We start from the raw sequence: 20412 nt of genomic DNA on the forward strand, positions 1-20412 counted from the left end.
ATAAAAACTGGACAGAAGCATTCTCACAAACTGCTTTGTGATGTGTGTGTTCAACTCAGAGAGTTGAACCTTTCCTTTGCTAGAACACTTATGAAACACTCCTTTTGTAGAATCTGCAAGTGTTCATTTGGAGCGCATTGAGGCCTATGGTGGAAAAAGAAATATCTTCATATATAAACAAGGGAGAAGCATTCTCCGAAACCTCTTTATGATGTGTGTATTCAACTCAGAGAGATAAGCCTTCCTTTCGATAGAGCAGTTTTGAAACTGTGTTTTTGCAGAATCTGCAAGTGGATATTTGGAGCCCTTTCAGGCCTTCGTTGGAAACGGGAATATCTTCCCAAAAAAACTAAACAGAAGCGTTCTGTGAAACTGCTTTGTGTAGTATGAATCCAACTCACAGAGTTGGACACTTCCTTTGAAAGAGCTGTTTTGAAACACTCTTTTTGTAGAATCTGCAAGTGTTCATTTGGAGCGCTTTGAGGCCTAAGGTGGAAAAGGAAATATCTTCACTTATAAATCAGGCAGAAGCATTCTCAGAAACCTCTTTATGATGTGTGCATTCGACTCGGAGAGATAAGCCTTCCTTTTGATATAGCAGTTTTGAAACTGTGTTTTGGCAGAATCTGCAAGTGGATATTTGGAACCCTTTCAGGCCATCGTTGGAAACGGGAATATCTTCCCAAAAAAACTAAACAGAAGCGTTCTGTGAAACTGCTTTGTGTAGTATGAATCCAACTCACAGAGTTGAACACTTCCTTTGAAAGAGCTGTTTTGAAACACTCTTTTTGTAGAATCTGCAAGTGTTCATTTGGAGCGCTTTGAGGCCTAAGGTGGAAAAGGAAATATCTTCACTTATAAATCAGGCAGAAGCATTCTCAGAAACCTCTTTATGATGTGTGCATTCAACTCAGAGAGATAAGCCTTCCTTTTGATAGAGCAGTTTTGAAACTGTGTTTTTGCAGAATCTGCAAGTGGATATTTGGAAACCTTTCAGGCCTTCGTTGGAAACGGGAATATCTTCCCAAAAAAACTAAACAGAAGCGTTCTGTGAAACTGCTTTGTGTAGTATGAATACAACTCACAGAGTTGGACACTTCCTTTGAAAGAGCTGTTTTGAAACACTCTTTTTGTAGAATCTGCAAGTGTTCATTTGGAGCGCTTTGAGGCCTAAGGTGGAAAAGGAAATATCTTCACTTATAAATCAGGCAGAAGCATTCTCAGAAACCTCTTTATGATGTGTGCATTCAACTCGGAGAGATAAGCCTTCCTTTTGATAGAGCAGTTTTGAAACTGTGTTTTTGCAGAATCTGCAAGGGGATATTTGGAGCCCTTTCAGGCCTTCGTTGGAAACGGGAATATCTTCCCAATAAAACTAAACAGAAGCGTTCTGTGAAACTGCTTTGTGTAGTATGAATCCAACTCACAGAGTTGAACACTTCCTTTGAAAGAGCTGTTTTGAAACACTCTTTTTGTAGAATCTGCATGTGTTCGTTTGGAGCGCTTTGAGGCCTATTGTGGAAAAGGAAATATCTTCACTTATAAACCAGGCAGAAGCATTCTCAGAAACCTCTTTATGATGTGTGCATTCAACTCGGAGAGATAAGCCTTCCTTTTGATAGAGCAGTTTTGAAACAGTGTTTTGGCAGAATCTGCAAGTGGATATTTGGAGCCCTTTCAGGCCTTCGTTGGAAACGGGAATATCTTCCCATAAAAACTAAACAGAAGCGTTCTGTGAAACTGCTTTGTGAAGTATGAATCCAACTCACAGAGTTGAACACTTCCTTTGAAAGAGCAGTTTTGAAACACTCTTTTTGTTGAATCTGCAAGTGTTCGTTTGGAGCGCTTTGAGGCCTATGGTGGAAGGAAATATCTTCACATAAAACCTAGACAGAAGCATTCTTTGAAACTTCTTTATGATGTGTGCATTCATCTCACAGAGTTGAACCTTCCTTAACATGGAGCAGTTTGGAAAGAGTCTTTTTGCGGCATCTGCAAGTGGATATTTGGAGCTCTTTCAGGCCTTTGTTAGAAGCGGGAATATCTTCCCATAAAAACTGGACAGAAGCATTCTCACAAACTGCTTTGTGATGTGTGTGTTCAACTCACAGAGTTGAACCTTTCCTTTGCTAGAACACTTATGAAACACTCTTTTTGTAGAATCTGCAAGTGTTCATTTGGAGCGCAATGAGGCCTATGGTGGAAAAAGAAATATCTTCATATATAAACAAGGCAGAAGCATTCTCAGAAACCTCTTTATGATGTGTGCATTCAACTCAGAGAGATAAGCCTTCCTTTTGATAGAGCAGTTTTGAAACTGTGTTTTTGCAGAATCTGCAAGTGGATATTTGGAGCCCTTTCAGGCCTTCGTTGGAAACGTGAATATCTTCCCAAAAAAACTAAACAGAAGCGTTCTGTAAAACTGCTTTGTGTAGTATGAATGCAACTCACAGAGTTGGACACTTCCTTTGAAAGAGCTGTTTTGAAACACTCTTTTTGTAGAATCTGCAAGTGTTCATTTGGAGCGCTTTGAGGCCTAAGGTGGAAAAGGAAATATCTTCACTTATAAATCAGGCAGAAGCATTCTCAGAAACCTCTTTATGATGTGTGCATTCAACTCGGAGAGATAAGCCTTCCTTTTGATAGAGCAGTTTTGAAACTGTGTTTTGGCAGAATCTGCAAGTGGATATTTGGAGCCCTTTCAGGCCTTCGTTGGAAACTGGAATATCTTCCCAAAAAAACTAAACAGAAGCGTTCTGTGAAACTGCTTTGTGTAGTATGAATCCAACTCACAGAGTTGAACACTTCCTTTGAAAGAGCTGTTTTGAAACACTCTTTTTGTAGAATCTGCAAGTGTTCATTTGGAGCGCTTTGAGGCCTATGGTGGAAAAGGAAATATCTTCACTTATAAACCAGGCAGAAGCATTCTCAGAAACCTCTTTATGATGTGTGCATTCAACTCGGAGAGATAAGCCTTCCTTTTGATAGAGTAGTTTTGAAACTGTGTTTTTGCAGAATCTGCAAGTGGATACTTGGAGCCCTTTCAGGCCTTCGTTGGAAACGGGAATATCTTCCCAAAAAAACTAAACAGAAGCGTTCTGTGAAACTGCTTTGTGTAGTATGAATGCAACTCACAGAGTTGGACACTTCCTTTGAAAGAGCTGTTTTGAAACACTCTTTTTGTAGAATCTGCAAGTGTTCATTTGGAGCGCTTTGAGGCCTAAGGTGGAAAAGGAAATATCTTCACTTATAAATCAGGCAGAAGCATTCTCAGAAACCTCTTTATGATGTGTGCATTCAACTCGGAGAGATAAGCCTTCCTTTTGATAGAGCAGTTTTGAAACTGTGTTTTGGCAGAATCTGCAAGTGGATATTTGGAGCCCTTTCAGGCCTTCGTTGGAAACGGGAATATCTTCCCATAAAAACTAAACAGAAGCGTTCTGTGAAACTGCTTTGTGAAGTATGAATCTAACTCACAGAGTTGAACACTTCCTTTGAAAGAGCAGTTTTGAAACACTCTTTTTGTAGAATCTGCAAGTGTTCGTTTGGAGCGCTTTGAGGCCTATGGTGGAAAAGGAAATATCTTCACATAAAACCTAGACAGAAGCATTCTTTGAAACTTCTTTATGATGTGTGCACTCATCTCACAGAGTTGAACCTTCCTTATCATGGAGCAGTTTGGAAAGAGTCTTTTTGCGGCATCTGCAAGTGGATATTTGGAGCTCTTTCAGGCCTTTGTTAGAAGCGGGAATATCTTCCCATAAAAACTGGACAGAAGCATTCTCACAAACTGCTTTGTGATGTGTGTGTTCAACTCACAGAGTTGAACCTTTCCTTTGCTAGAACACTTATGAAACACTCCTTTTGTAGAATCTGCAAGTGTTCATTTGGAGCGCATTGAGGCCTATGGTGGAAAAAGAAATATCTTCATATATAAACAAGGGAGAAGCATTCTCCGAAACCTCTTTATGATGTGTGTATTCAACTCAGAGAGATAAGCCTTCCTTTCGATAGAGCAGTTTTGAAACTGTGTTTTTGCAGAATCTGCAAGTGGATATTTGGAGCCCTTTCAGGCCTTCGTTGGAAACGGGAATATCTTCCCAAAAAAACTAAACAGAAGCGTTCTGTGAAACTGCTTTGTGTAGTATGAATCCAACTCACAGAGTTGGACACTTCCTTTGAAAGAGCTGTTTTGAAACACTCTTTTTGTAGAATCTGCAAGTGTTCATTTGGAGCGCTTTGAGGCCTAAGGTGGAAAAGGAAATATCTTCACTTATAAATCAGGCAGAAGCATTCTCAGAAACCTCTTTATGATGTGTGCATTCAACTCGGAGAGATAAGCCTTCCTTTTGATAGAGCAGTTTTGAAACTGTGTTTTGGCAGAATCTGCAAGTGGATATTTGGAGCCCTTTCAGGCCATCGTTGGAAACGGGAATATCTTCCCAAAAAAACTAAACAGAAGCGTTCTGTGAAACTGCTTTGTGTAGTATGAATCCAACTCACAGAGTTGAACACTTCCTTTGAAAGAGCAGTTTAGAAACACTCTTTTTGTAGAATCTGCAAGTGTTCGTTTGGAGCGCTTTGACGCCTATGGTGGAAAAGGAAATATCTTCACATAAAACCTAGACATAAGCATTCTTTGAAACTTCTTTATGATGTGTGCATTCATCTGACAGAGCTGAACCTTCCTTATCATGGAGCAGTTTGGAAAGAGTCTTTTTGCGGCATCTGCAAGTGGATATTAGGAGCTCTTTCAGGCCTTTGTTAGAAGCGGGAATATCTTCCAATAAAAACTGGACAGAAGCATTCTCACAAACTGCTTTGTGATGTGTGTGTTCAACTCACAGAGTTGAACCTTTCCTTTGCTAGAACACTTATGAAACACTCTTTTTGTAGAATCTGCAAGTGTTCATTTGGAGCGATTTGAGGCCTATGGTGGAAAAAGAAATATCTTCATATATAAACAAGGGAGAAGCATTCTCAGAAACCTCTTTATGATGTGTGTATTCAACTCAGAGAGATAAGCCTTCCTTTCGATAGAGCAGTTTTGAAACTGTGTTTTTGCAGAATCTGCAAGTGGATATTTGGAGCCCTTTCAGGCCTTCGTTGGAAACGGGAATATCTTCCCAAAAAAACTAAACAGAAGCGTTCTGTGAAACTGCTTTGTGTAGTATGAATCCAACTCACAGAGTTGGACACTTCCTTTGAAAGAGCTGTTTTGAAACACTCTTTTTGTAGAATCTGCAAGTGTTCATTTGGAGCGCTTTGAGGCCTATTGTGGAAAAGGAAATATCTTCACTTATAAACCAGGCAGAAGCATTCTCAGAAACCTCTTTATGATGTGTGCATTCATCTCGGAGAGATAAGCCTTCCTTTTGATAGAGCAGTTTTGAAACTGTGTTTTTGCAGAATCTGCAAGTGGATATTTGGAGCCCTTTCAGGCCTTCGTTGGATAAGGGAATATCTTCCCAAAAAAACTAAACAGAATCGTTCTGTAAAACTGGTTTGTGTAGTATGAATCCAACTCACAGAGTTGGACACTTCCTTTGAAAGAGCTGTTTTGAAACACTCTTTTTGTAGAATCTGCAAGTGTTCATTTGGAGCGCTTTGAGGCCTAAGGTGGAAAAGGAAATATCTTCACTTATAAACCAGGCAGAAGCATTCTCAGAAACCTCTTTATGATGTGTGCATTCAACTCGGAGAGATAAGCCTTCCTTTTGATAGAGCAGTTTTGAAACTGTGTTTTTGCAGCATCTGCAAGTGGATATTTGGAGCCCTTTCAGACCTTCGTTGGAAACGGGAATATCTTCCCAAAAAGACTAAACAGAAGCGTTCTGTGAAACTGCTTTGTGTGGTATGAATCCAACTCACAGAGTTGGACACTTCCTTTGAAAGAGCTGTTTTGAAACACTCTTTTTGTAAAATGTGCAAGTGTTCATTTGGAGCGCATTGAGGCCTATGGTGGAAAAAGAAATATCTTCATATATAAACAAGGGAGAAGCATTCTCAGAAACCTCTTTATGATGTGTGCATTCGACTCGGAGAGGTAAGCCTTCCTTTTGATAGAGCAGTTTTGAAACTGTGTTTTGGCAGAATCTGCAAGTGGATATTTGGAACCCTTTCAGGCCATCGTTGGAAACGGGAATATCTTCCCAAAAAAACTAAACAGAAGCGTTCTGTGAAACTGCTTTGTGTAGTATGAATCCAACTCACAGAGTTGAACACTTCCTTTGAAAGAGCTGTTTTGAAACACTCTTTTTGTAGAATCTGCATGTGTTCATTTGGAGGGCTTTGAGGCCTATGGTGGAAAAGGAAATATCTTCACTTATAAACCAGGCAGAAGCATTCTTTGAAACTTCTTTATGATGTGTGCATTCAACTCAGAGAGATAAGCCTTCCTTTTGATAGAGCAGTTTTGAAACTGTGTTTTTGCAGAATCTGCAAGTGGATATTTGGAAACCTTTCAGGCCTTCGTTGGAAACGGGAATATCTTCCCAAAAAAACTAAACAGAAGCGTTCTGTGAAACTGCTTTGTGTAGTATGAATACAACTCACAGAGTTGGACACTTCCTTTGAAAGAGCTGTTTTGAAACACTCTTTTTGTAGAATCTGCAAGTGTTCATTTGGAGCGCTTTGAGGCCTAAGGTGGAAAAGGAAATATCTTCACTTATAAATCAGGCAGAAGCATTCTCAGAAACCTCTTTATGATGTGTGCATTCAACTCGGAGAGATAAGCCTTCCTTTTGATAGAGCAGTTTTGAAACTGTGTTTTTGCAGAATCTGCAAGTGGATATTTGGAGCCCTTTCAGGCCTTCGTTGGAAACGGGAATATCTTCCCAATAAAACTAAACAGAAGCGTTCTGTGAAACTGCTTTGTGTAGTATGAATCCAACTCACAGAGTTGAACACTTCCTTTGAAAGAGCTGTTTTGAAACACTCTTTTTGTAGAATCTGCATGTGTTCGTTTGGAGCGCTTTGAGGCCTATTGTGGAAAAGGAAATATCTTCACTTATAAACCAGGCAGAAGCATTCTCAGAAACCTCTTTATGATGTGTGCATTCAACTCGGAGAGATAAGCCTTCCTTTTGATAGAGCAGTTTTGAAACAGTGTTTTGGCAGAATCTGCAAGTGGATATTTGGAGCCCTTTCAGGCCTTCGTTGGAAACGGGAATATCTTCCCATAAAAACTAAACAGAAGCGTTCTGTGAAACTGCTTTGTGAAGTATGAATCCAACTCACAGAGTTGAACACTTCCTTTGAAAGAGCAGTTTTGAAACACTCTTTTTGTTGAATCTGCAAGTGTTCGTTTGGAGCGCTTTGAGGCCTATGGTGGAAGGAAATATCTTCACATAAAACCTAGACAGAAGCATTCTTTGAAACTTCTTTATGATGTGTGCATTCATCTCACAGAGTTGAACCTTCCTTAACATGGAGCAGTTTGGAAAGAGTCTTTTTGCGGCATCTGCAAGTGGATATTTGGAGCTCTTTCAGGCCTTTGTTAGAAGCGGGAATATCTTCCCATAAAAACTGGACAGAAGCATTCTCACAAACTGCTTTGTGATGTGTGTGTTCAACTCACAGAGTTGAACCTTTCCTTTGCTAGAACACTTATGAAACACTCTTTTTGTAGAATCTGCAAGTGTTCATTTGGAGCGCAATGAGGCCTATGGTGGAAAAAGAAATATCTTCATATATAAACAAGGCAGAAGCATTCTCAGAAACCTCTTTATGATGTGTGCATTCAACTCAGAGAGATAAGCCTTCCTTTTGATAGAGCAGTTTTGAAACTGTGTTTTTGCAGAATCTGCAAGTGGATATTTGGAGCCCTTTCAGGCCTTCGTTGGAAACGTGAATATCTTCCCAAAAAAACTAAACAGAAGCGTTCTGTAAAACTGCTTTGTGTAGTATGAATGCAACTCACAGAGTTGGACACTTCCTTTGAAAGAGCTGTTTTGAAACACTCTTTTTGTAGAATCTGCAAGTGTTCATTTGGAGCGCTTTGAGGCCTAAGGTGGAAAAGGAAATATCTTCACTTATAAATCAGGCAGAAGCATTCTCAGAAACCTCTTTATGATGTGTGCATTCAACTCGGAGAGATAAGCCTTCCTTTTGATAGAGCAGTTTTGAAACTGTGTTTTGGCAGAATCTGCAAGTGGATATTTGGAGCCCTTTCAGGCCTTCGTTGGAAACTGGAATATCTTCCCAAAAAAACTAAACAGAAGCGTTCTGTGAAACTGCTTTGTGTAGTATGAATCCAACTCACAGAGTTGAACACTTCCTTTGAAAGAGCTGTTTTGAAACACTCTTTTTGTAGAATCTGCAAGTGTTCATTTGGAGCGCTTTGAGGCCTATGGTGGAAAAGGAAATATCTTCACTTATAAACCAGGCAGAAGCATTCTCAGAAACCTCTTTATGATGTGTGCATTCAACTCGGAGAGATAAGCCTTCCTTTTGATAGAGTAGTTTTGAAACTGTGTTTTTGCAGAATCTGCAAGTGGATACTTGGAGCCCTTTCAGGCCTTCGTTGGAAACGGGAATATCTTCCCAAAAAAACTAAACAGAAGCGTTCTGTGAAACTGCTTTGTGTAGTATGAATGCAACTCACAGAGTTGGACACTTCCTTTGAAAGAGCTGTTTTGAAACACTCTTTTTGTAGAATCTGCAAGTGTTCATTTGGAGCGCTTTGAGGCCTAAGGTGGAAAAGGAAATATCTTCACTTATAAATCAGGCAGAAGCATTCTCAGAAACCTCTTTATGATGTGTGCATTCAACTCGGAGAGATAAGCCTTCCTTTTGATAGAGCAGTTTTGAAACTGTGTTTTGGCAGAATCTGCAAGTGGATATTTGGAGCCCTTTCAGGCCTTCGTTGGAAACGGGAATATCTTCCCATAAAAACTAAACAGAAGCGTTCTGTGAAACTGCTTTGTGAAGTATGAATCTAACTCACAGAGTTGAACACTTCCTTTGAAAGAGCAGTTTTGAAACACTCTTTTTGTAGAATCTGCAAGTGTTCGTTTGGAGCGCTTTGAGGCCTATGGTGGAAAAGGAAATATCTTCACATAAAACCTAGACAGAAGCATTCTTTGAAACTTCTTTATGATGTGTGCACTCATCTCACAGAGTTGAACCTTCCTTATCATGGAGCAGTTTGGAAAGAGTCTTTTTGCGGCATCTGCAAGTGGATATTTGGAGCTCTTTCAGGCCTTTGTTAGAAGCGGGAATATCTTCCCATAAAAACTGGACAGAAGCATTCTCACAAACTGCTTTGTGATGTGTGTGTTCAACTCACAGAGTTGAACCTTTCCTTTGCTAGAACACTTATGAAACACTCCTTTTGTAGAATCTGCAAGTGTTCATTTGGAGCGCATTGAGGCCTATGGTGGAAAAAGAAATATCTTCATATATAAACAAGGGAGAAGCATTCTCCGAAACCTCTTTATGATGTGTGTATTCAACTCAGAGAGATAAGCCTTCCTTTCGATAGAGCAGTTTTGAAACTGTGTTTTTGCAGAATCTGCAAGTGGATATTTGGAGCCCTTTCAGGCCTTCGTTGGAAACGGGAATATCTTCCCAAAAAAACTAAACAGAAGCGTTCTGTGAAACTGCTTTGTGTAGTATGAATCCAACTCACAGAGTTGGACACTTCCTTTGAAAGAGCTGTTTTGAAACACTCTTTTTGTAGAATCTGCAAGTGTTCATTTGGAGCGCTTTGAGGCCTAAGGTGGAAAAGGAAATATCTTCACTTATAAATCAGGCAGAAGCATTCTCAGAAACCTCTTTATGATGTGTGCATTCAACTCGGAGAGATAAGCCTTCCTTTTGATAGAGCAGTTTTGAAACTGTGTTTTGGCAGAATCTGCAAGTGGATATTTGGAGCCCTTTCAGGCCATCGTTGGAAACGGGAATATCTTCCCAAAAAAACTAAACAGAAGCGTTCTGTGAAACTGCTTTGTGTAGTATGAATCCAACTCACAGAGTTGAACACTTCCTTTGAAAGAGCAGTTTAGAAACACTCTTTTTGTAGAATCTGCAAGTGTTCGTTTGGAGCGCTTTGACGCCTATGGTGGAAAAGGAAATATCTTCACATAAAACCTAGACATAAGCATTCTTTGAAACTTCTTTATGATGTGTGCATTCATCTGACAGAGCTGAACCTTCCTTATCATGGAGCAGTTTGGAAAGAGTCTTTTTGCGGCATCTGCAAGTGGATATTAGGAGCTCTTTCAGGCCTTTGTTAGAAGCGGGAATATCTTCCAATAAAAACTGGACAGAAGCATTCTCACAAACTGCTTTGTGATGTGTGTGTTCAACTCACAGAGTTGAACCTTTCCTTTGCTAGAACACTTATGAAACACTCTTTTTGTAGAATCTGCAAGTGTTCATTTGGAGCGATTTGAGGCCTATGGTGGAAAAAGAAATATCTTCATATATAAACAAGGGAGAAGCATTCTCAGAAACCTCTTTATGATGTGTGTATTCAACTCAGAGAGATAAGCCTTCCTTTCGATAGAGCAGTTTTGAAACTGTGTTTTTGCAGAATCTGCAAGTGGATATTTGGAGCCCTTTCAGGCCTTCGTTGGAAACGGGAATATCTTCCCAAAAAAACTAAACAGAAGCGTTCTGTGAAACTGCTTTGTGTAGTATGAATCCAACTCACAGAGTTGGACACTTCCTTTGAAAGAGCTGTTTTGAAACACTCTTTTTGTAGAATCTGCAAGTGTTCATTTGGAGCGCTTTGAGGCCTATTGTGGAAAAGGAAATATCTTCACTTATAAACCAGGCAGAAGCATTCTCAGAAACCTCTTTATGATGTGTGCATTCATCTCGGAGAGATAAGCCTTCCTTTTGATAGAGCAGTTTTGAAACTGTGTTTTTGCAGAATCTGCAAGTGGATATTTGGAGCCCTTTCAGGCCTTCGTTGGATAAGGGAATATCTTCCCAGAAAAACTAAACAGAAGAGTTCTGTGAAACTGCTTTGTGTAGTATGAATCCAACTCACAGAGTTGGACACTTCCTTTGAAAGAGCTGTTTTGAAACACTCTTTTTGTAGAATCTGCAAGTGTTCATTTGGAGCGCTTTGAGGCCTAAGGTGGAAAAGGAAATATCTTCACTTATAAACCAGGCAGAAGCATTCTCAGAAACCTCTTTATGATGTGTGCATTCAACTCGGAGAGATAAGCCTTCCTTTTGATAGAGCAGTTTTGAAACTGTGTTTTTGCAGCATCTGCAAGTGGATATTTGGAGCCCTTTCAGACCTTCGTTGGAAACGGGAATATCTTCCCAAAAAGACTAAACAGAAGCGTTCTGTGAAACTGCTTTGTGTGGTATGAATCCAACTCACAGAGTTGGACACTTCCTTTGAAAGAGCTGTTTTGAAACACTCTTTTTGTAGATTCTGCAAGTGTTCATTTGGAGCGCTTTGAGGCCTAAGGTGGAAAAGGAAATATCTTCACTTATAAATCAGGCAGAAGCATTCTCAGAAACCTCTTTATGATGTGTGCATTCAACTCGGAGAGATAAGCCTTCCTTTTGATAGAGCAGTTTTGAAACTGTGTTTTGGCAGAATCTGCAAGTGGATATTTGGAGCCCTTTCAGGCCTTCATTGGAAACGGGAGTATCTTCCCAAAAAAACTAAACAGAAGCGTTCTGTGAAACTGCTTTGTGTAGTATGAATCCAACTCACAGAGTTGAACACTTCCTTTGAAAGAGCTGTTTTGAAACACTCTTTTTGTAGAATCTGCAAGTGTTCATTTGGAGCGCTTTGAGGCCTATTGTGGAAAAGGAAATATCTTCACTTATAAACCAGGCAGAAGCATTCTCAGAAACCTCTTTATGATGTGTGCATTCAACTCGGAGAGATAAGCCTTCCTTTTGATAGAGCAGTTTTGAAACTGTGTTTTTGCAGAATCTGCAAGTGGATATTTGGAGCCCTTTCAGGCCTTCGTTGGAAAAGGGAATATCTTCCCATAAAAACTAAACAGAAGCGTTCTGTGAAACTGCTTTGTGTAGTATGAATCCAACTCACAGAGTTGGACACTTCCTTTGAAAGAGCTGTTTTGAAACACTCTTTTTGTAGAATCTGCATGTGTTCATTTGGAGGGCTTTGAGGCCTATGGTGGAAAAGGAAATATCTTCACTTATAAACCAGGCAGAAGCATTCTCAGAAACCTCTTTATGATGTGTGCATTCAACTCGGAGAGATAAGCCTTCCTTTTGATAGAGCAGTTTTGAAACTGTGTTTTGGCAGAATCTGCAAGTGGATATTTGGAGCCCTTTCAGGCCTTCTTTGGAAACGGGAATATCTTCCCATAAAAACTAAACAGAAGCGTTCTGTGAAACTGCTTTGTGAAGTATAAATCCAACTCACAGAGTTGAACACTTCTTTTGAAAGAGCAGTTTGGAAACACTCTTTTTGTAGAATCTACAAGTGTTCATTTGGAGCGCTTTGAGGCCTATGGTGCAAAAGGAAATATCTTCACATAAAACCTAGACAGAAGCATTCTTTGAAACTTCTTTATGATGTGTGCATTCAACTCACAGAGTTGAACCTTCTTTTTCATGGAGCAATTTGGAAAGAGTCTTTTTGCAGCACCTGCAAGTGGATATTTGGAGCTCTTTCAGGCCTTTGTTAGAAGCGGGAATATCTTCCCATAAAAACTGGACAGAAGCATTCTCACAAACTGCTTTGTGATGTGTGTGTTCAACTCACAGAGGTGAACCTTTCCTTTGCTAGAGGATTTATGAAACACTCTTTTTGTAGAATCTGCAAGTGTTCATTTGGAGTGACTTGAGGCCTATGGTGGAAAAAGAAATATCTTCATATATAAACAAGGCAGAAGCATTCTCAGAAACCACTTTATGATGTGCGCATTCAACTCAGAGAGATAAGTCTTCCTTTTGATAGAGCAGTTTTGAAACTGTATTTTTGCAGAATCTGCAAGTGGATATTTGGAGCTCTTTCATGCCTTCGTTGGAAACGGGAATTTCTTCCCATAAAAACTAAACAGAAGCGTTCTGTGAAACTGCTTTGTGTAGTATGAATCCAACTCACAGAGTTGAACACTTCCTTTGAAAGAGCAGTTTTGAAACACTCTTTTTGTAGAATCTGCAAGTGTTCGTTTGGAGCGCTTTGAGGCCTATGGTGGAAAAGGAAATATCTTCACATAAAACTTAGACAGAAGCATTCTTTGAAACTTCTTTATGATGTGTGCATTCATCTCAGAGAGTTGAACCTTCCTTATCATGGAGCAGTTTGGAAAGAGTCTTTTTGCGGCATCTGCAAGTGGATATTTGGAGCTCTTTCAGGCCTTTGTTAGAAGCGGGAATATCTTCCCATAAAAACTGGACAGAAGCATTCTCACAAACTGCTTTGTGATGTGTGTGTTCAACTCACAGAGTTGAACCTTTCCTTTGCTAGAACACTTATGAAACACTCTTTTTGTAAAATGTGCAAGTGTTCATTTGGAGCGCATTGAGGCCTATGGTGGAAAAAGAAATATCTTCATATATAAACAAGGGAGAAGCATTCTCAGAAACCTCTTTATGATGTGTGTATTCAACTCAGAGAGATAAGCCTTCTTTTGATAGAGCAGTTTTGAAACTGTGTTTTTGCAGAATCTGCAAGTGGATATTTGGAGCCCTTTCAGGCCTTCGTTGGAAAAGGGAATATCTTCCCATAAAAACTAAACAGAAGAGTTCTGTGAAACTGCTTTGTGTAGTATGAATCCAACTCACAGAGTTGGACACTTCCTTTGAAAGAGCTGTTTTGAAACACTCTTTTTGTAGAATCTGCAAGTGTTCATTTGGAGCGCTTTGAGGCCTATGGTGGAAAAGGAAATATCTTCACTTATAAACCAGGCAGAAGCATTCTCAGAAACCTCTTTATGATGTGTGCATTCGACTCGGAGAGATAAGCCTTCCTTTTGTTAGAGCAGTTTTGCCACTGTGTTTTTGCAGAATCTGCAAGTGTATATTTGGAGCCCTTTCAGGCCTTCGTTGGAAACGGGAATATCTTCCCATAAAAATTAAACAGAAGCGTTCTGTGAAACTGCTTTGTGAAGTATGAATCCAACTCACAGAGTTGAACACTTCTTTTGAAAGAGCAGTTTTGAAACTCTCTTTTTGTAGAATCTACAAGTGTTCATTTGGAGCGCTTTGAGGCATATGGTGGAAAAAGAAATATCGTCACATAAAACCTAGACAGAAGCATTCTTTGAAACTTCTTTATGATGTGTGCATTCAACTCACAGAGTTGAACTTTCCTTTTCATGGAGCAGTTTGGAAAGAGTCTTTTTGCAGCATCTGCAAGTGGATATTTGGAGCTCTTTCAGGCCTTTGTTAGAGGCGGGAATATCTTCCCATAAAAACTGGACAGAAGCATTCTCACAAACTGCTTTGTGATGTGTGTGTTCAACTCACAGAGTTGAACCTTTCCTTTGCTAGAGCAGTTATGAAACACTCTTTTTGTAGAATCTGCAAGTGTTCATTTGGAGCGATTTGAAGCCTATGGTGGAAAAAGAAATATCTTCATATATAAACAAGGCAGAAGCATTCTCAGAAACCTCTTTATGATGTGTGCATTCAACTCAGAGAGATAAGCCTTCCTTTTGATAGAGCAGTTTTGAAACTGTGTTTTTGCAGAATCTGCAAGTGGATACTTGGAGCCCTTTCAGGCCTTCGTTGGAAACGGGAATATCTTCCCAAAAAAACTAAACAGAAGCGTTCTGTGAAACTGCTTTGTGTAGTATGAATGCAACTCACAGAGTTGGACACTTCCTTTGAAAGAGCTGTTTTGAAACACTCTTTTTGTAGAATCTGCAAGTGTTCATTTGGAGCGCTTTGAGGCCTATGGTGGAAAAGGAAATATCTTCACTTATAAACCAGGCAGAAGCATTCTCAGAAACCTCTTTATGATGTGTGCATTCGACTCGGAGAGATAAGCCTTCCTTTTGTTAGAGCAGTTTTGCCACTGTGTTTTTGCAGAATCTGCAAGTGTATATTTGGAGCCCTTTCAGGCCTTCGTTGGAAACGGGAATATCTTCCCATAAAAATTAAACAGAAGCGTTCTGTGAAACTGCTTTGTGAAGTATGAATCCAACTCACAGAGTTGAACACTTCTTTTGAAAGAGCAGTTTTGAAACTCTCTTTTTGTAGAATCTACAAGTGTTCATTTGGAGCGCTTTGAGGCATATGGTGGAAAAAGAAATATCGTCACATAAAACCTAGACAGAAGCATTCTTTGAAACTTCTTTATGATGTGTGCATTCAACTCACAGAGTTGAACTTTCCTTTTCATGGAGCAGTTTGGAAAGAGTCTTTTTGCAGCATCTGCAAGTGGATATTTGGAGCTCTTTCAGGCCTTTGTTAGAGGCGGGAATATCTTCCCATAAAAACTGGACAGAAGCATTCTCACAAACTGCTTTGTGATGTGTGTGTTCAACTCACAGAGTTGAACCTTTCCTTTGCTAGAGCAGTTATGAAACACTCTTTTTGTAGAATCTGCAAGTGTTCATTTGGAGCGATTTGAAGCCTATGGTGGAAAAAGAAATATCTTCATATATAAACAAGGCAGAAGCATTCTCAGAAACCTCTTTATGATGTGTGCATTCAACTCAGAGAGATAAGCCTTCCTTTTGATAGAGCAGTTTTGAAACTGTGTTTTTGCAGAATCTGCAAGTGGATACTTGGAGCCCTTTCAGGCCTTCGTTGGAAACGGGAATATCTTCCCAAAAAAACTAAACAGAAGCGTTCTGTGAAACTGCTTTGTGTAGTATGAATGCAACTCACAGAGTTGGACACTTCCTTTGAAAGAGCTGTTTTGAAACACTCTTTTTGTAGAATCTGCAAGTGTTCATTTGGAGCGCTTTGAGGCCTAAGGTGGAAAAGGAAATATCTTCACTTATAAATCAGGCAGAAGCATTCTCAGAAACCTCTTTATGATGTGTGCATTCAACTCAGAGAGATAAGCCTTCCTTTTGATAGAGCAGTTTTGAAGCTGTGTTTTTGCAGAATCTGCAAGTGGATATTTGGAGCCCTTTCAGGCCTTCGTTGGAAACGGGAATATCTTCCCAAAAAAACTAAACAGAAGCGTTCTGTGAAACTGCTTTGTGTAGTATGAATACAACTCACAGAGTTGGACACTTCCTTTGAAAGAGCTGTTTTGAAACACTCTTTTTGTAGAATCTGCAAGTGTTCATTTGGAGGGCTTTGAGGCCTAAGGTGGAAAAGGAAATATCTTCACTTATAAATCAGGCAGAAGCATTCTCAGAAACCTCTTTATGATGTGTGCATTCAACTCGGAGAGATAAGCCTTCCTTTTGATAGAGCAGTTTTGAAACAGTGTTTTGGCAGAATCTGCAAGTGGATATTTGGAGCCCTTTCAGGCCTTCGTTGGAAACGGGAATATCTTCCCATAAAAACTAAACAGAAGCGTTCTGTGAAACTGCTTTGTGAAGTATGAATCCAACTCACAGAGTTGAACACTTCCTTTGAAAGAGCAGTTTTGAAACACTCTTTTTGTAGAATCTGCAAGTGTTCGTTTGGAGCGCTTTGAGGCCTATGGTGGAAAAGGAAATATCTTCACATAAAACCTAGACAGAAGCATTCTTTGAAACTTCTTTATGATGTGTGCATTCATCTCACAGAGTTGAACCTTCCTTATCATGGAGCAGTTTGGAAAGAGTCTTTTTGCGGCATCTGCAAGTGGATATTTGGAGCTCTTTCAGGCCTTTGTTAGAAGCGGGAATATCTTCCCATAAAAACTGGACAGAAGCATTCTCACAAACTGCTTTGTGATGTGTGTGTTCAACTCACAGAGGTGAACCTTTCGTTTGCTAGAGCAGTTATGAAACACTCTTTTTGTAGAATCTGCAAGTGTTCATTCGGAGCGCATTGAGGCCTATGGTGGAAAAAGAAATATCTTCATATATAAACAAGGCAGAAGCATTCTCAGAAACCTCTTTATGATGTGTGCATTCAACTCAGAGAGATAAGCCTTCCTTTTGATAGAGCAGTTTTGAAACTGTGTTTTTGCAGAACCTGCAAGTGGATATTTGGAGCCCTTTCAGGCCTTCGTTGGAAACGGGAATATCTTCCCAAAAAAACTAAACAGAAGCGTTCTGTGAAACTGCTTTGTGTAGTATGAATGCAACTCACAGAGTTGGACACTTCCTTTGAAAGAGCTGTTTTGAAACACTCTTTTTGTAGAATCTGCAAGTGTTCATTTGGCGCGCTTTGAGGCCTAAAGTGGAAAAGGAAATATCTTCACTTATAAATCAGGCAGAAGCATTCTCAGAAACCTCTTTATGATGTGTGCATTCAACTCAGAGAGATAAGCCTTCCTTTTGATAGAGCAGTTTTGAAACTGTGTTTTTGCAGAATCTGCAAGTGGATATTTGGAAACCTTTCAGGCCTTCGTTGGAAACGGGAATATCTTCCCAAAAAAACTAAACAGAAGCGTTCTGTGAAACTGCTTTGTGTAGTATGAATACAACTCACAGAGTTGGACACTTCCTTTGAAAGAGCTGTTTTGAAACACTCTTTTTGTAGAATCTGCAAGTCTTCATTTGGAGCGCTTTGAGGCCTAAGGTGGAAAAGGAAATATCTTCACTTATAAATCAGGCAGAAGCATTCTCAGAAACCTCTTTATGATGTGTGCATTCAACTCGGAGAGATAAGCCTTCCTTTTGATAGAGCAGTTTTGAAACTGTGTTTTTGCAGAATCTGCAAGTGGATATTTGGAGCCCTTTCAGGCCTTCGTTGGAAACGGGAATATCTTCCCAATAAAACTAAACAGAAGCGTTCTGTGAAACTGCTTTGTGTAGTATGAATCCAACTCACAGAGTTGAACACTTCCTTTGAAAGAGCTGTTTTGAAACACTCTTTTTGTAGAATCTGCAAGTGTTCGTTTGGAGCGCTTTGAGGCCTATTGTGGAAAAGGAAATATCTTCACTTATAAACCAGGCAGAAGCATTCTCAGAAACCTCTTTATGATGTGTGCATTCAACTCGGAGAGATAAGCCTTCCTTTTGATAGAGCAGTTTTGAAACAGTGTTTTGGCAGAATCTGCAAGTGGATATTTGGAGCCCTTTCAGGCCTTCGTTGGAAACGGGAATATCTTCCCATAAAAACTAAACAGAAGCGTTCTGTGAAACTGCTTTGTGAAGTATGAATCCAACTCACAGAGTTGAACACTTCCTTTGAAAGAGCAGTTTTGAAACACTCTTTTTGTTGAATCTGCAAGTGTTCGTTTGGAGCGCTTTGAGGCCTATGGTGGAAGGAAATATCTTCACATAAAACCTAGACAGAAGCATTCTTTGAAACTTCTTTATGATGTGTGCATTCATCTCACAGAGTTGAACCTTCCTTAACATGGAGCAGTTTGGAAAGAGTCTTTTTGCGGCATCTGCAAGTGGATATTTGGAGCTCTTTCAGGCCTTTGTTAGAAGCGGGAATATCTTCCCATAAAAACTGGACAGAAGCATTCTCACAAACTGCTTTGTGATGTGTGTGTTCAACTCACAGAGTTGAACCTTTCCTTTGCTAGAACACTTATGAAACACTCTTTTTGTAGAATCTGCAAGTGTTCATTTGGAGCGCAATGAGGCCTATGGTGGAAAAAGAAATATCTTCATATACAAACAAGGCAGAAGCATTCTCAGAAACCTTTTTATGATGTGTGCATTCAACTCAGAGAGATAAGCCTTCCTTTTGATAGAGCAGTTTTGAAACTGTGTTTTTGCAGAATCTGCAAGTGGATATTTGGAGCCCTTTCAGGCCTTCGTTGGAAACGTGAATATCTTCCCAAAAAAACTAAACAGAAGCGTTCTGTAAAACTGCTTTGTGTAGTATGAATGCAACTCACAGAGTTGGACACTTCCTTTGAAAGAGCTGTTTTGAAACACTCTTTTTGTAGAATCTGCAAGTGTTCATTTGGAGCGCTTTGAGGCCTAAGGTGGAAAAGGAAATATCTTCACTTATAAATCAGGCAGAAGCATTCTCAGAAACCTCTTTATGATGTGTGCATTCAACTCGGAGAGATAAGCCTTCCTTTTGATAGAGCAGTTTTGAAACTGTGTTTTGGCAGAATCTGCAAGTGGATATTTGGAGCCCTTTCAGGCCTTCGTTGGAAACTGGAATATCTTCCCAAAAAAACTAAACAGAAGCGTTCTGTGAAACTGCTTTGTGTAGTATGAATCCAACTCACAGAGTTGAACACTTCCTTTGAAAGAGCTGTTTTGAAACACTCTTTTTGTAGAATCTGCAAGTGTTCATTTGGAGCGCTTTGAGGCCTATGGTGGAAAAGGAAATATCTTCACTTATAAACCAGGCAGAAGCATTCTCAGAAACCTCTTTATGATGTGTGCATTCAACTCGGAGAGATAAGCCTTCCTTTTGATAGAGTAGTTTTGAAACTGTGTTTTTGCAGAATCTGCAAGTGGATACTTGGAGCCCTTTCAGGCCTTCGTTGGAAACGGGAATATCTTCCCAAAAAAACTAAACAGAAGCGTTCTGTGAAACTGCTTTGTGTAGTATGAATCCAACTCACAGAGTTGGACACTTCCTTTGAAAGAGCTGTTTTGAAACACTCTTTTTGTAGATTCTTCAAGTGTTCATTTGGAGCGCTTTGAGGCCTAAGGTGGAAAAGGAAATATCTTCACTTATAAATCAGGCAGAAGCATTCTCAGAAACCTCTTTATGATGTGTGCATTCAACTCGGAGAGATAAGCCTTCCTTTTGATAGAGCAGTTTTGAAACTGTGTTTTGGCAGAATCTGCAAGTGGATATTTGGAGCCCTTTCAGGCCTTCGTTGGAAACGGGAATATCTTCCCATAAAAACTAAACAGAAGCGTTCTGTGAAACTGCTTTGTGAAGTATGAATCTAACTCACAGAGTTGAACACTTCCTTTGAAAGAGCAGTTTTGAAACACTCTTTTTGTAGAATCTGCAAGTGTTCGTTTGGAGCGCTTTGAGGCCTATGGTGGAAAAGGAAATATCTTCACATAAAACCTAGACAGAAGCATTCTTTGAAACTTCTTTATGATGTGTGCACTCATCTCACAGAGTTGAACCTTCCTTATCATGGAGCAGTTTGGAAAGAGTCTTTTTGCGGCATCTGCAAGTGGATATTTGGAGCTCTTTCAGGCCTTTGTTAGAAGCGGGAATATCTTCCCATAAAAACTGGACAGAAGCATTCTCACAAACTGCTTTGTGATGTGTGTGTTCAACTCACAGAGTTGAACCTTTCCTTTGCTAGAACACTTATGAAACACTCCTTTTGTAGAATCTGCAAGTGTTCATTTGGAGCGCATTGAGGCCTATGGTGGAAAAAGAAATATCTTCATATATAAACAAGGGAGAAGCATTCTCCGAAACCTCTTTATGATGTGTGTATTCAACTCAGAGAGATAAGCC

The sequence above is a fragment of the Pongo abelii genome, chromosome 2, assembly GCF_028885655.2.
Source record: "Pongo abelii isolate AG06213 chromosome 2, NHGRI_mPonAbe1-v2.0_pri, whole genome shotgun sequence".
NCBI classification, from domain to species: domain Eukaryota; kingdom Metazoa; phylum Chordata; class Mammalia; order Primates; family Hominidae; genus Pongo; species Pongo abelii.